Source organism: Odocoileus virginianus, chromosome 11 (genome assembly GCF_023699985.2).
Source record: "Odocoileus virginianus isolate 20LAN1187 ecotype Illinois chromosome 11, Ovbor_1.2, whole genome shotgun sequence".
Classification (NCBI taxonomy): Eukaryota; Metazoa; Chordata; class Mammalia; order Artiodactyla; family Cervidae; genus Odocoileus; species Odocoileus virginianus.
Window position 1 is genome coordinate 69,408,377 of NC_069684.1, and position 15,183 is coordinate 69,423,559.

The following is a 15,183-nucleotide window of genomic DNA, read 5'->3' on the forward strand; positions in this document are numbered from 1 at the left end:
CCCTACCAAACTGCAAACAGGCTTCCAGTTTCTAACCAAAGACTTCCTGAGATTCTGGATGGTTGACATCCCCTGGGAGGGTCACAGCTAGAGACCAGCTTCCGAGAACAGACACAAGGCACACACACCCAACTGGCATGCGGGGAAACTGAGGCTGGGACCGCGGAGGGGAGAAGGTGCACTGCACCCGGGGAGAGTGCGCTTCTCAAGTTCCTGGCTGCCTGAGCTGCTTGGGTGGGGAAGGCACAAAACGCAGGCCCAACCAAGTCTGCGCTTTTGTAGAGTACCCCAAAACTGGAACCGCATGCAACTCAGGGCCCACTCCCCATAGAGCAGCCTGGAGCCTGAGCAGTGTAGACGGGGAAAGCACATGTGCCGTGAGCGGGGGCAAACCCAGTGCGGCCGGAACACTGTGAGTGCTCCCCACACAGGCCAGTGATATTTGTCTGCAGCGCCCCTCCCTCCCCACAGCACGGCTGAACAAGCGATCCTAAACAAGAGATCACCTCCACCCGCCTGTGTCAGGGCAGAAATTAGACACTGAAGAGACCTGCAAACAGAAGCCAAATAAACAAAGGGAAACGCTTCAGAAGTGACTGGTGCAACAGATTAAAATCCCTGTAGGTAACACCGACTACACCAGAAGGGGCCTATAGATATTGAGAAGTGTAAGCTGGAACAAGGAGCTATCTGAAACTGAACTGAACCCACACTGCCTGCAACAGCTACAGAGAAATTCCTAGATATATTTTTACTATTTTTTTTTACTAAAATATTTTTTCTTTTTTTCTTTTTGTTTTTTTTAATTTTAATTTTTTCTTTTATTTTCTTTTAAAATTCCCTATTTACTCCTCTATTACTCCTTAATTTTCATTTTTGTTTCACTATAACCTTGCAAAAAAAAGACCCTATTTTTAAAGCAAACTTCATATATATTTCTTAAATTTTTTGTGTTTTTGTTTTTAATATTGTATTTTTAAGAGTCTAACCTCTACTCTAGATGTTTAATCTTTGTTTTTCAGTATTTGATATCAATTTTGGACATTTAAGAATCCAATATTCAGTACCCATTTTTACTCAGGAGTATGTTGATTACTCTCTCCCCCTTCTGATTCTCCTTTTTCTCCCCCAGATCATCTCTATTTCCTCCCTCCCCCTTCTCTTCTCAATCCAATTCTGTGAATCTCTGTGGGTGTCTGGGCTACAGAGAACACTTAGGGAACAGAGTACTGCCTAGATCTCTCTCTCTCCTCTTGAGTCCCCCTTTTTCTCCTCCTGCCCATCTCTATCTCCTTTCTCCCTCTCCTCTTCTTCATGTAACTCTGTGAACCTCTCTGGATGTCCCTCACTGAGGAGAATCTTTTCACCATTAACCAAGAAGTTTTATTATCAGTGCTGTATAGTTGGAGAAGTCTTGAGGCTACTGGAAGAATAAGACTGAAATCCAGAGGCAGGAGACTTAGGCCCAAAACCTGAGAACACCAGAGAACTCCTGAATACAGGGAACATTAAGTAATAAGAGATCATCAAAAAGCCTCCATACCTACACTGAAACCAACCACCACCCAAGAGCCAATAAATTCCAGAGCAAGACATACCACGCAAATTCTCCAGCAACACAGGAGCATAGCCCTGAGCGTCAACATACAGGCTGACCAAAGTCACACCAAACACATAGACCCATCTCAAAACTCACTACTGGACACTCCATTGCACTCCAGAGAGAAGAAATCCAGTTCCACGCACCAGAACACTGACACAAGCTTCCCTAATCAGGAAACTTTGACAAGCCAATCGTCCAACCCCACCCACTGGGAGAAACCTCCACAATAAAAAGGAACCACAGACCACCAGAACACAGAAAGGCCACTCCAAACACAGCAATCTAAACAAGATGAAAAGGCAGAGAAATACCCAGCAGGTAAAGGAACATGAAAAATGCCCACCAAGTCAAACAAAAGAGAAGATAGGGAATCTACCTGAAAAAAAATTTAGAATAATGATCCAAAATCTTGAAAACAAAATGGAGTTACAGATAAATAGCCTGGAGACAAGGATTGAGAAGATGAAATAAATGTTTAACAAGGACCTAGAAGAAATAAAAAACAGTCAATTAAAAATGAATAATGCAATATATGAGATCAAAAGCACTCTGGAGGGAGCCAACAGTAGAATAATGGAGACAGAAGATAGGAGAAGTGAGGTAGAAGATAAAATGGTGGAAATAAATGAAGCAGAGAGGAAAAAAGAAAAAAGAATCAAAAGAAATGAGGACAACCTCAGAGACCTCTGGGACAATGTGAAATGCCCCAACATTCGAATCATAGGAGTCCCAGAAGAAGAAGACAAAAAGAAAGGCCATGAGAAAATACTCAAGGAGATGATAGCTGAAAACTTCCCTAAAATGGGGGAGGAAATAGTTACACAAGTCCAAGAAACCCAAAGAGTCCCAAACAGGATAAACCCAAGGCAAAACACCCCAAGACACATATTAATCAAATTAACAAAGATCAAACACAAAGAACAAATATTAAAAGCAGCAAGGGAGAAACAACAAATAACACACAAAGGGATTCCCATAAGGATAATAGCTGATCTATCAATAGAAATCCTTAAGGCCAGAAGGGAATGGCATGACATACTTAAAGTAATGAAAGAGAATAACCTAAAACCCAGATTACTGTACCCAGCAAGGATCTCATTCAGATATGAAGGAGAATTCAAAAGCTTTACAGACAAGCAAAAGCTGAGAGGATTCAGCACCACCAAACCAGCTCTTCAACAAATGCTAAAGGATCTTTTCTAGACAGGAAACACAGAAAGGTTGTATAAACGTGAACCCAAAACAACGAAGTAAATGACAACGGGACCATACCTATCAATAATTACCTTAAATGTAAATGGGTTGAATGCCCCAACCAAAAGACAAAGACTGGCTGAATGGATACAAAAACAAGACCCTTATATATGCTGTCTACAAGAGACCCATCTCAAAACAAGGGACACATACAGACTGAAAGTGAAGGGCTGGAAAAAAATTATTTCACGCAAATGGAGACCAAAAGAAAGCAGGAGTCACAATACTCATATCAGATAAAATAGACTTTAAAATAAAAGCTGTGAAAAGAGACAAAGAAGGACACTACATAATGATCAAAGGATCAATCCAAGAAGAAGCTATAACAATTATAAATATATATACACCCAACATAGGAGCACCCTAATATATAAGGCAAATGCTAACAAGTATGAAAGGGGAAATTAACAATAACACAATAATAGTGGGATAATACCCCACTCACACCTATGGATAGATCAACTAAACAGAAAATTAACAAGGAAACACAAACTTTAAATGACACAATGGACTAGCTAGGCCTAATTGATATCTATAGGACATTTCACCCCAAAACAATCAATTTCACCTTTTTCTCAAGTGCACACGGAACCTTCTCCAGAATAGATCACATCCTGGGCCACAAATCTAGCCTAGGTAAATTTAAAAAAATTGAAATCATTCCAGTCATCTTTTCTGACCACAATGCAGTAAGATTAGATCTCAATTTCAGCCAAAAAAAAAAAAAAAAAAACTATTAAAAATTCAAACACATGGAGGCTAAATAACATGCTTCTGAATAACCAACAAATCATAGGAGAAATCAAAAAAGAAATCAAAATATGCATAGAAACAAATGAAAACACAACAACCCAAAACCTATGGGACACTGTAAAAGCAGTGCTAAGGGGAAGGTTCATAGCATTACAGGCTTACCTCAAGAAACAAGAAAAAAGTCAAATAAATAACCTAACTCTACACCTAAAGCAACTAGAGAAGGAAGAAATGAAGAACCCCAGGGTTAGTAGAAGAAAGAAATCTTAAAAATTAGGGAAGAAATAAATGCAAAAGAAACAAAAGAGACCATAGCAAAAATCAACAAAGCTAAAAGCTGGTTTTTTGAAAAGATAAACAAAATTGACAAACCGTCAGCAAGACTCATTATGAAATAAAGGGAGAAGAACCAAATCAACAAAATTTGAAATGAAAATGGAGAGAGCACAACAGACAACACTGAAATACAAAGGGTCATAAGAGATTACTACCATCAGCTCTATGCCAATAAAATGGACAACTTGGAAGAAATGGACAAATTCCTAGAAAAGTATAACTTTCCAAAACTGAACCAGGAAGAAATAGAAGATATTAACAGGCCCATCACAAGCAAGGAAATCGAAACTGTAATCAGAAATCTTCCAGCAAACAAAAGCCCAGGACCAGATGGCTTCACAGCTGAATTCTACCAAAAATTTAGAGAAGAGCTAACACCTATCTTACTCAAACTCTTCCAGAAAATTGCAGAAGAAGGTAAACTTCCAAACTCATTCTATGAGGCCACCATCACCTTAATTCCAAAACCAGACAAAGATGCTACAAAAAAGAAAACTACAGGCCAATATCACTGATGAACATAGATGCAAAAATCCTTAACAAAATTCTAGCAAACAGAATCCAACAACATATTAAAAAGATCATACACCATGACCAAGTGGGCTTTATCCCAGGAATGCAACGATTCCTTAATATCCACAAATCAATCAATGTAATACACCACATTAACAAATTGAAAGATAAAAACCATATGATTATCTCAATAGATGCAGAAAAAGCCTTTGACAAAATTCAACATCCATTTATGATAAAAACTCTCCAGAAAGCAGGAATAGAAGGGACATACCTCAACATAATAAAAGCTATATATGACAAACCCATAGCAAATATTATCCTCAGTGGTGAAAAATTGAAAGCATTTCCCCTAAAATCAGGAACAAGACAAGGGTGCCCACTCTCACCACTACTATTCAACATAGTTTTGGAAGTGTTGGCCACAGCAATCAGAGCAGAAAAAGAAATAAAAGGCATCCAGATAGGAAAAGAAGAAGTGAAACTCTCACTATTTTCAGATTACATGATCCTCTACATAGAAAACCCTAAAGACTCTACCAGAAAATTACTAGAGCTAATCAATTAATATAGTAAAGTTGCAGGATATAAAATTAGCACACAGAAATCCCTTGCATTCCTATACACTAACAATGAGAAAACAGAAAGAGAAATTAAGGAAACAATACCATTCACCATTGCAACAAAAAGAATAAAATACTTAGGAGTATATCTACCTAAAGAAACGAAAGACCTATACACAGAAAACTATAAAACACTGATGAAAGAAATCAAGGAGGACACAAACAGATGGAGAAATATACCGTGTTCATGGATTGGAAGAATCAATATTGTGAAAATGAGTATACTATCCAAAGCAATCTATGGATTCAATGCAATCCCTATCAAGCTACCAATGGTATTCTTCACAGAACTAGAACAAATAATTTCAAAATTTGTATGGAAATACAAAAAACCTCGAATAGCCAAAGCAATCTTGAGAAAGAAGAATGGAACTGGAGGAATCAACCTGCCTGACTTCAGGCTCTACTACAAAGCCACAGTCATCAAGACAGTATGGCACTGGCACAAAGACAGAAATAGAGATCAATGGAACAGAATAGAAAGCCCAGAGATAAATCCATGTACCTATGGACACCTTATCTTCAACAAAGGAGGCAAGAATATACAATGGAAAAAAGACAACCTCTTTAACAAGTGGTGCTGGGAAAACTGGTCAACCACTTGTAAAAGAATGAAACTAGAACACTTTCTAACACCATACACAAAAATCAACTCAAAATGGATTAAAGATATAAATGTAAGACCAGAAACTATAAAATTCCTAGAGGAGAACATAGGCAAAATACTCTCCGACATAAATCACAGCAAGATCCTCTATGACCCACCTCCAAGAATATTGGAAATAAAAGCAAAAATAAACAAATGGGACCTAATGAAACTTAAAAGCTTTTGCACAACAAAGGAAACTACAAGCAAGGTGAAAAGACAGCCTTCAGAATGGGAAAAAATAATAGCAAATGAAGAAACAGACAAAGGATTAATCTCAAAAATATACAAGCAACTCCTGCAGCTCAATTCCATAAAAATAAATGACCCAATCAAAAAATGGGCCAAAGATCTAAACAGACATCCAAAGAAGACAAACAGATGGCTAACAAACACATGAAAAGATGCTCAACATCACTCATTATCAGAGAAATGCAAATCAAAACCACAATGAGGTACCATTATACGCCAGTCAGAATGGCTGCTATCCAAAAGTCTACAAGCAATAAATGCTGGAGAGGGTGTGGAGAAAAGGGAACCCTCTTACACTGTTGGTGGGAATGCAAACTAGTACAGCCACTATGGAGAACAGTGTGGAGATTCCTTAAAAAAACTGGAAATAGAACTGCCATATGACCCAGCAATCCCATTCCTGGGTATACACACCGAGGAAACCAGATCTGAAAGAGACACGTGTACCCCAATGTTCATCACAACACTGTTTATAATAGCCAGGATATGGAAGCAACCTAGATGCCCATCAGCAGACGAATGGATAAGAAAGCTGTGGTACATATACACAATGGAATATCACTCAGCCATTAAAAAGAATTCATTTGAATCAGTTCTAATGAGATGGATAAAACTGGAGCCCATTATACAGAGTGAAGTGAGCCAGAAAGATAAACACCAATACAGTATACTAATGCATATATATGGAATTTAGAAAGATGGTAATGGTAACCCCATATGCAAGACAGAAAAAGAGACACAGATGTATAGAACAGACTTTTGGACTCTATGGGAGAAGGCAAGGGTGAGATGATTTGAGAGAACAGCATCGAAACATGTATCCTATCAAGTGTGAAACAGATCGCCAGTCCAGGTTGGATGCATGAGACAAATGCTCAGGGCTGGTGCACTGGGATGACCCAGAGGGATGGGATGGGGAGGGAGGTGGGAAGGGGCTTCAGGATGTAGAACACAGTTCAACAAGGGTCCTGGGTAAGGAAATGCCCCCTTCAGGCCTTGGGTTAACCTGCCCATCACCTCCAGGACCAGAACCCAGTTGTCCTGTCTCCCAGGCCAGGCTGACTCCTTGGCCCTAACCACATCTCCTGAGACTTCACTTTGTGTTCAGCTGCCATTTGGATTCAGCCACATGGGTCACTTCTCCCAAGGCTGACCTTGTGCTGCTCCTGGCCTCTTTGCTAGTCTTGTTAAGTTTGCCTGCCACGTGCTTTTACAGGTAGGTCCCAGAGATAAGCACGCTCATTTTTGCTCAGGAAAATGCCCAAAGCCAGCACGCTATGGAAACCAAGTAGGACCCCATGGGGCTCCCAGGCACAGGAACTCTTTTGTGTCCCCCATTCTTCATTTGTGAGGAGTAGGCTCCAGGACCTTCCCTGAGTCCCCAGGGCAGATTCAACAGGTGCTGATCAGGAAAGGGAGGGGAGGCAAGACAAAGGAGAAGAAACAATAGAACAGCCTTGGGGCAAGGCCTCTTTCTGCCTCAAGGGATACACATATTTGTGTAGAACTAAACCCCCAACAGAAGGAAGATGAACTATTTGATGAAGTATTCTTCATTCCAGAGAGAAGGTCATTGTTCTATAACATTCAGAACCACAAAAGTCCCTCAAGAGACAACCTGAGACCAGGTTAAAAGAATGCAGGCCCTGTACACACCCTGATCCTTATCAGCTATCCTGCCCTGGAACCACTGCTGTAAAACTCCTCACTAAATCTGCCCCTAGGTTGGAGCACACCTTTTTTGATGGCAGGAGCCCACTATGTCCCCTTTAGCCTAGCAAAGCAATAAAGCTATTCTTTTCTACTTCACCCCAAACTCCAAGATTCAATTAGGCACCAGGGCACAGAAGTTGAGTTTTCGGCATCGTTATGAACTCCTAACTGCACTTACTGTCAGAGGCACTTTGTGATGTTCCTATCTGGCTCAGAAATCCTGGGAAAATCACTTCACCTCTTTCAACTCCAACATCTTTACCTGTAAAATATGGATGCTAATACAATCCGTTCTTTGTTGTTGACAAGATTAAATGAGATAGCTGTTTTGAAGGGCCTACTAGGTGCTCAGCAAGGGTTAACTCTCCCTCCTTACACCACCTGCCCATCCTTCCTCCTCCCTCTTGCTTTTTCTTCTTTGCTACAGTTCATCTTGCATGTCACTCCCAGACTGAACCTTCTGAAACTGCACTCACATCAGGCTATTCCCTGGATCACAAGTCTCAACTGACTTCCCATGGCCAAGTCCAGTCACCTCTCCATGTACCATGCAGGACCCTGGGCCATCAGTCACCCACTCCCCTCTTCTCCCATACTTCGTCTCCCACTGGTCAGGAACACACTCAGTCTGGTTCCCACTCACTAACTGTTCCTCTTTTCCTTTGTTTCTGCTAGTTCAACCCCCTGGAATGCCCCTGCCTGCCTCTCTAGCCCTGGAGGCATCCCTCCCTGCTCTGTGAATCTCTCCCTTGTCTAATTTTCCTGTCTGTATCTGCTGCTTCAGCACCAATCACAGAGGGCCACCAGTCTTCAGGTGGCTTCCCCTGCCTAGATCCTTCCTCATCAATTTTACTGTCCCTCCAGGGCAGTCCAGGATCTTTACCACTTTGAGTAACCACTAAGCCAGTAGAGTTAAGTGGGTACACCAAATGAATCCACATCTCCAGGCCTGAGTCCAAATCCCAGCCACAGTATTTCCGTGCTGTCTCATTTAGGAAGTCTCTTTTTCTCAGCTGTAAAATGAATAATTTGACTTCTTTTGTAGAGCATTGCTTTTTTCAATAGTGTTTTGCCATCAAATAAATATTCACTGAGCACCTGCTATGTGTCAGACCTGTGCCTTTTGACATATTGAGCTTATCTAATACTCATAACCTCAATGCAGTAACCTCAGCTCTGGAACCCCAAATTCTAGCATGAAGTTCATGGGGATGAAATTAAAAGACTGTATCTGAAGTTGCATAATGCCTGACAAGTAGTAGATGCTCAGTACATCTTTTCTGAACCTGAGTATTAGGTCCTCAATTAATTGGACACAATTAACTCCCTCATGCAGTACTGAGTAAAACAAGCAGATTCCCTGTCCTCATGGAGCATTCCTCCCAGCAAAGGATGAAATAGACATGAAGCAAATAATTACAGTCATCATATAGAGTATAATGAGATCATATAATGGGACCTAGGTGTTTCCCTGGTGGCTCAGATGCTAAAGAATCTGCCTGCAATACAAGAGACCTGGGTTCAATCAATGAGTAGGGAAGATCCCCTGGAAAAGGAAATGGCAACCGACTCCAGTATTCTTGCCTGGAGAATTCCATGAACAGAGGAGCCTGACAGGCTACAGTTGATGGGGTAGCAAAGAGTCATACATGACTGAGCAAATAACACTTTCAATGGGACCTAACATGGCTAGAGTATTGGGTCAGACTTCTCTGAAGAAGATGCTGAGTGCACATCTGAAAGATCAGCATCATATAAGTGGGAAGAGAGAGGAGAAAAGATTTGGAGGTGGGGAAGATGGATATTCCAGACAGTGGCAAGAGCAAGTGCAAAGGTCCTGAGGCAGGAAAGCATAGAATCTTTTCCAGGAAGCTGAGCATAGCTTGGTGAAGACGATGGAGCACTGTGAGGCTAAAAGTGGGCTGCTATAGAACACGCAGAGTCTGGCAGGCATGCTGAGAAATTTGGATGTGATGCCTCATGGGACCACTGGGAGTCCCGGGCCAGGGGAGTGACATGATCAGGTCTGTGTTCTGGGAAGCTCACTCCGGATTTGTGTGAAGGATAAATGAAAGGGCGAGGGTGGACTCAGGAAAGTGGAAGTGAGTTACAGAAGCACTGGTGCCTGGAACACTCCCAGGAAAGACGCCAGTGTCTGTGGACCTGGAAGCTGGCCACAGCGGTCGGTGCTCAGAGAGCAGCAGCAGCTTCAGGCCCGAGAACCCTCTGCTTCCTGAAGCACATTTGCCCCACCTCTGTCTCTTCTCCATGCTCTCCCCTCTCAGTGAGACAGCCTGGTTTTGGGTGGGGATGGAAAAAAAAGAACTGCCAACACCACCCCGTTCTAAGCGTGGGCTAAGCCACAGACTAGTTTGAACCTGTTGGTTCAGAGCTAGCTACAAGGCAGAGACCTACCTGGCCTGATTCAGAGTGGCCTCTCTGCATTCTTGTGCCCAAAGTCACCTACAGGAGGCCAGGGTCCACCCCTTCCTACCCAGACAGCTGGCAGTGGCCCAGGCTCCACTCACATCCCCTGCACCCAGGCTCTGCTGCATTCTCTTGTTTGGAGTTGGGTGGCTTCCGGAGGTGGGATTAATAGGTAGGCTCTGGGTTGGAGATGTGGAAATAAGAGCCTGTTCCTGGTCCTGGCAGTTCTTCCCACTAAGACCTGATGGCCTAAACTTGCAGTGTATCCACAGCTCAGACAGCCCAGGCTCAGGTGGAGCCCCCAACACTCACGAACAGTGTTAGTCTCCTCTGTTGTGAGCAATTGAAGTGAACATCGATTGGGGTTAGGGGACTTCGGTTTTAGGACTCTGCTGTGCCAACAATATATGCAGGTAACACTTCTCTTGGCTTTGACTTTTTCAACTATAAAATAAGGGAACAATTGCTTATGTTGTATACATCAAACAGGCAAAAAAGAAGACCTACATGAATGTATTTAGAAAAGTTAAAAATACAGTACCAAGGTAAAAGGTGTTAATAATGATATCCGTGAACAACAAAGGCAGTTATAATATCTGTATGTCCATGGTAAAGAGGAGAGTCAAAAAGCTGGCTTAAAACTCAACATTCAAAAAATTAAGATCATGGCATTGGTCCCATCACTTCATCACAAATAGATGGGGAAACAGTGGAAACAGTGACAGACTATTTTCACTGCAGATGGTGACTGCAGCCATGAAATTAAAAGACACTTGCTCCTTGGAAGTAAAGCTATGACCAACCTAGACAGCATATTAAAAAGCAGAGACATTACTTTGCCGGCAAAGGTCTGTCTAGTCAGGGCTATGGTTTTTCCAGTAATCATGTATGGATGTGAGAGTTAGACTACAAAGAAAACTGAGTGCTGAAGAATTGAGGCTTTTGAACTGTGGCATTGGAGAAGACTCTTGAGAGTCCCTTGGACTGCAAGGAGGTCCAACCAGTCCATCCTAAAGGAAATCAGTCTTGGGTGTTCATTGTAAGGACTGATGTTGAAGCTGAAGCTCCAATACTTTGGCAACCTGATGCAAAGAGCTGATTCCCTGGAAAAGATCCTGATGCTGGGAAAGACTGAGGGCAAGAGGAGAAGGGAATGACAGAGGATGAGATGATTGGGTGGCATCACCGACACACTGGACATGAGTGAGCAAACTCTGGAAGATGGTGAAGGACAGGGAGGCCTGTTGTGCTGCCGTTCATGGGGTCACAAAGAGTCAGACACAACTGAGTGACTGAACAACAATAACAGATGTCCAGGGGAACTCTGTGTGGCTGTCCAAGCACTAAGAATCCTCGAACTTGAGCTCTGGGAGTAGTACTTTAGCAAAAAGGCTGAGGCTTCCCACACCCAACTTGCCCTCCTGGCCCTCCCCTCAATGGAGTCAGGGCTGGGACAGAAGTCCAGTCCCTCACGGTTGTGCTGCACCAGGCTAGAGAAGTTTCGACTCAGCCCTGCACACAGCAGCCTCCGCTGGGACTCTTATCCTGAAGCTCTGACTAACGCAGGTACTCCATAAGGAATGAGGTACAGATAATTATCAGTTCAGGCTTGGCAGTTGCAACCGCCCTAGGCAAAGTTGAAACTGATGCCTAAAATTGAGATGATTCCTGGAAGGATTCAAGTGCCTAAAGACCAGGCAAAAAGAGTACTAAGGCCAAGCAGAGGACAAAATATAAAGTATCTACACGTGCCTTCCTAGTCCCAGCCTTGCTGCCCCTCAAGGATGCCCTTCCTTCTCAAGGTTTTCCTGAGGGTTCCAAAACTGACCCCGCTCAGGCCTCTGACACTGTGAATAAGCTCATGAGTTTAAGCCAAAGGCATGACTCTTTAAGAACACACCCACCTACAGAGAAGCCTAATCAGCCAAGACCACCAGACACAAACCTGGCGGTGCAGTGAAGGGAGGCATTCCAGAGAAGCTATATTAAGAGAACGAACCTCAACAATAGGGAAGACAGGAAGCGTGGTTTACAAGGATTTGGTTCCTGCTGAAGAATTTTGAAGAGAGTCTCACTGTTCTGACTTGATTGTTGTTTCTGATGCAAGATTAGGATATGTGGAAATTAACCAGGGATTGAATGCTGTCATGAGCCAAGGAGTGTTCAGCAATTGAGTGTTCCCTATAACAGATGGATAGAGCAACGCTGAGTTGAGAGAATCATCTGGAAGAGAGAGCTGGTCACTCAAGGAGGAGGGTCTTTGTGACATTTTACACCTGCTGCATTACTTTGAGAGAAACAATACTTTCTTTGTATATTGCAGCTGGTTTTATCTGTGTCTGTCCTCCCAACCTGATTAAGGGCAGAGCTGCTTATTTATTTTTCATAATGAGATGATTTTGATGATTTGACCTTCGGGTTGGATGCCTATCTATCTATCAATCTATCTATCCACCCATCCATATAATGTCACGTGATGGTTGGGGACATAGCTACTGAAATCAGACTGCTTGTATCCATATCCCAGTTCTACTACTTGCTTATCTCTGAGATCCTTAACAAGCTATCTTGCTAAAGATAACTCTGTTTCTCAATTTCCTCTTCTGTTAAGTAGGATCAAAATCAGAGCAGTTGCCTCATGGGATTAACAAAATAATACATGTGAAGTTCTTAGACCAGTGTCTGGCCCTCAGTTAGTGTTCAATAAGCATTAGTTCTTTTTCTTCTTGTTATTATTTTTATTTTAAAAGTAACCTAACTTCTGATTAAAGGTGACAGATCTACTATATATGTTTTCTCTTCACCCTTCAAAGAACTCTCTAAATAATAATTAAAATGTGTAACTGAGAGCAATGAAAAGACTAACAGATTTTTAGCATGTGGAAGAAATCAACAAATACTCAGAAGACATGAAGTGGGCGGCACAGTGACCACTGTTGATGCTAAGAACAGGAACCCAGGACGCAGAGGAGAGAGTGCCTGGCAGGCTGCACGCTAAGTCGCTTCAGCCATGTACAACGCATTGTGATCCCATGGACTGTAGCCCACCAGGCTCCCCTGTCCATGGGATTCTCCAGGTAAGAATACTGGAATGGGTTGCCCTTCCCTTATCCAGGGGATCTTCCCAACCCAGGGATCAAACCTGTGGTGCTTACATCTCCTGCTTTAGCAGGCAGGTTCTTTACCACTAGCACCACCTGGGAATCCCTTGGAGTGCCTGGGGAAGATCAGAGACTAAGGGTGTAACTGGGAAGGGTCAATTTTGACTCCATACCGGATCTGTTTCTGCAACTTCAGCTCTTACCTTTCCACTTTTGTTATTATGGGTATACACAATGGCCTGCCTCAGGGAACCCTGCCCACCACCCTCTCTGACCCTTGGGCTAGGGTGCCTTTGTTCATTGATATGACAGGAGATATTCCATTTCACACCACCTGTGAAATAACTGTAAGGAAGTGAAGCTAAGACATCCCCCGGCCTGAGGTTTGCCATTCTAAGCAATATTTGCAAGAATTAAATAGTCTTTTACCTTGTTTCCTCACCTCCCCCCATCTCTGATCAATGAAATAACCTGGCATCCAGGCTCTGACAAGATGGTTATTTTGAGACATTAGTCTGCCATCTTTTCAGTCAGCCAGCTCTCTGAAAAAAGTCATATCCCTTGCCTCAACATCTTATCTCTTGGACTTTTTGGCCTATTGTGCAGTGAGCAGAGCAAGCCTGGACTGGGTAACAGGGGTCTGCCATGTTGAGCAGAACCCAGTGAACTTGGCCCTAAGAAATGCCAAGTGGAATGAAGCCAAGAGTGAAACATGGGTTTGAAATGGAGTGTCTTCTGAAATGCTATGCACAGAGCAGTTGAATGCTACCAAAAGCCTTTGCTCAAAATACACAGGAGCCATGAATCAACCTTCAAGGAAAACAGAACAACCACCAAAAACCAGAAATAAAGTCCCGAAACAAAAAACAATGAAGGACGTTTCCCATGAGAAACAGAATAGTCTCAGAGAAAAGATTCTCCCAAAATGGCATGTAGATGGCCCCCAGCATAACTGCTGTCTCCCCACCCTACCAGCCTGAAGCAAAGCATGGATATGAACATAGAAGTCCCAATCTGTTGTTTTAAAGGATGAACAGACAAAAAGGTCAATTTATATCTTAGAAGAGCCTCCACCGTAAGAGAGAGAGAGAAAGAGATGGGGTGGGGGGGGTGGTTCTAATTAGGAAATATACAAATTAGTGAGTATGTATCTATCCAGATATATAGATAGGTAGATAGGTATAAACTTACTACATATATACATATATATATATACATATATATATATATGTAGCTGTTCAGTCACTAAGTTGTGTCTGACTCTGCAACCCCATATACTGTAGCATACCAGGCTCCTCTGTCCACTGTCTCCTGGAGTTTGCTCAAGTTCATGTCCTTTGAGTTGGTGATGCTATCTAGCCATCTCATCTTCCGCCCCCTTAACCTTTTGCCTTCAATCTTTTCCAGCCTCAGGGTTTTTTCCCAGTGAGTCAGCTCTTCTCATCAAGTAGCCAAAGTATATGTGAAATAGAGAGTTGAAACTCATGTTGAAGGATAATATAACAGTTAAAATAATACCTTGAACACCAACATACCTACCACCGACCTCAGAAAACGGATGTTCCCCATTCCTTGGATGTTACTGTGGCTCTCCTTGACCATATCCCTGCTCCCTCTAAGGCAACCATCAGCCCAAACTCTGTGGTGATTACACCCTTGCCTTTCTTCATACTTATTCACATATGTATCTATCCCTAAGCAATTCACTGTTTACTTTTCCTTATTTTACTTTTATACAAACAAAATCCCATTTTCTATATCTTGTGCTGTGTTCAGTCGTGTCTAACTTTTTGCGACCTCACAGATTGTAACCCATCAGGCTCCTCTGTCCATGAAATTTTTCAAGCAAGAATACTGGAGTGGGTTACCATTTCCTCCTCTAGGGAATCTTCCCAACCCAGGGATTGAAAGCAAGCCTCCTGTGTCTCCTGCATTGGCAGGCAGACTCTCCACCACTGCATC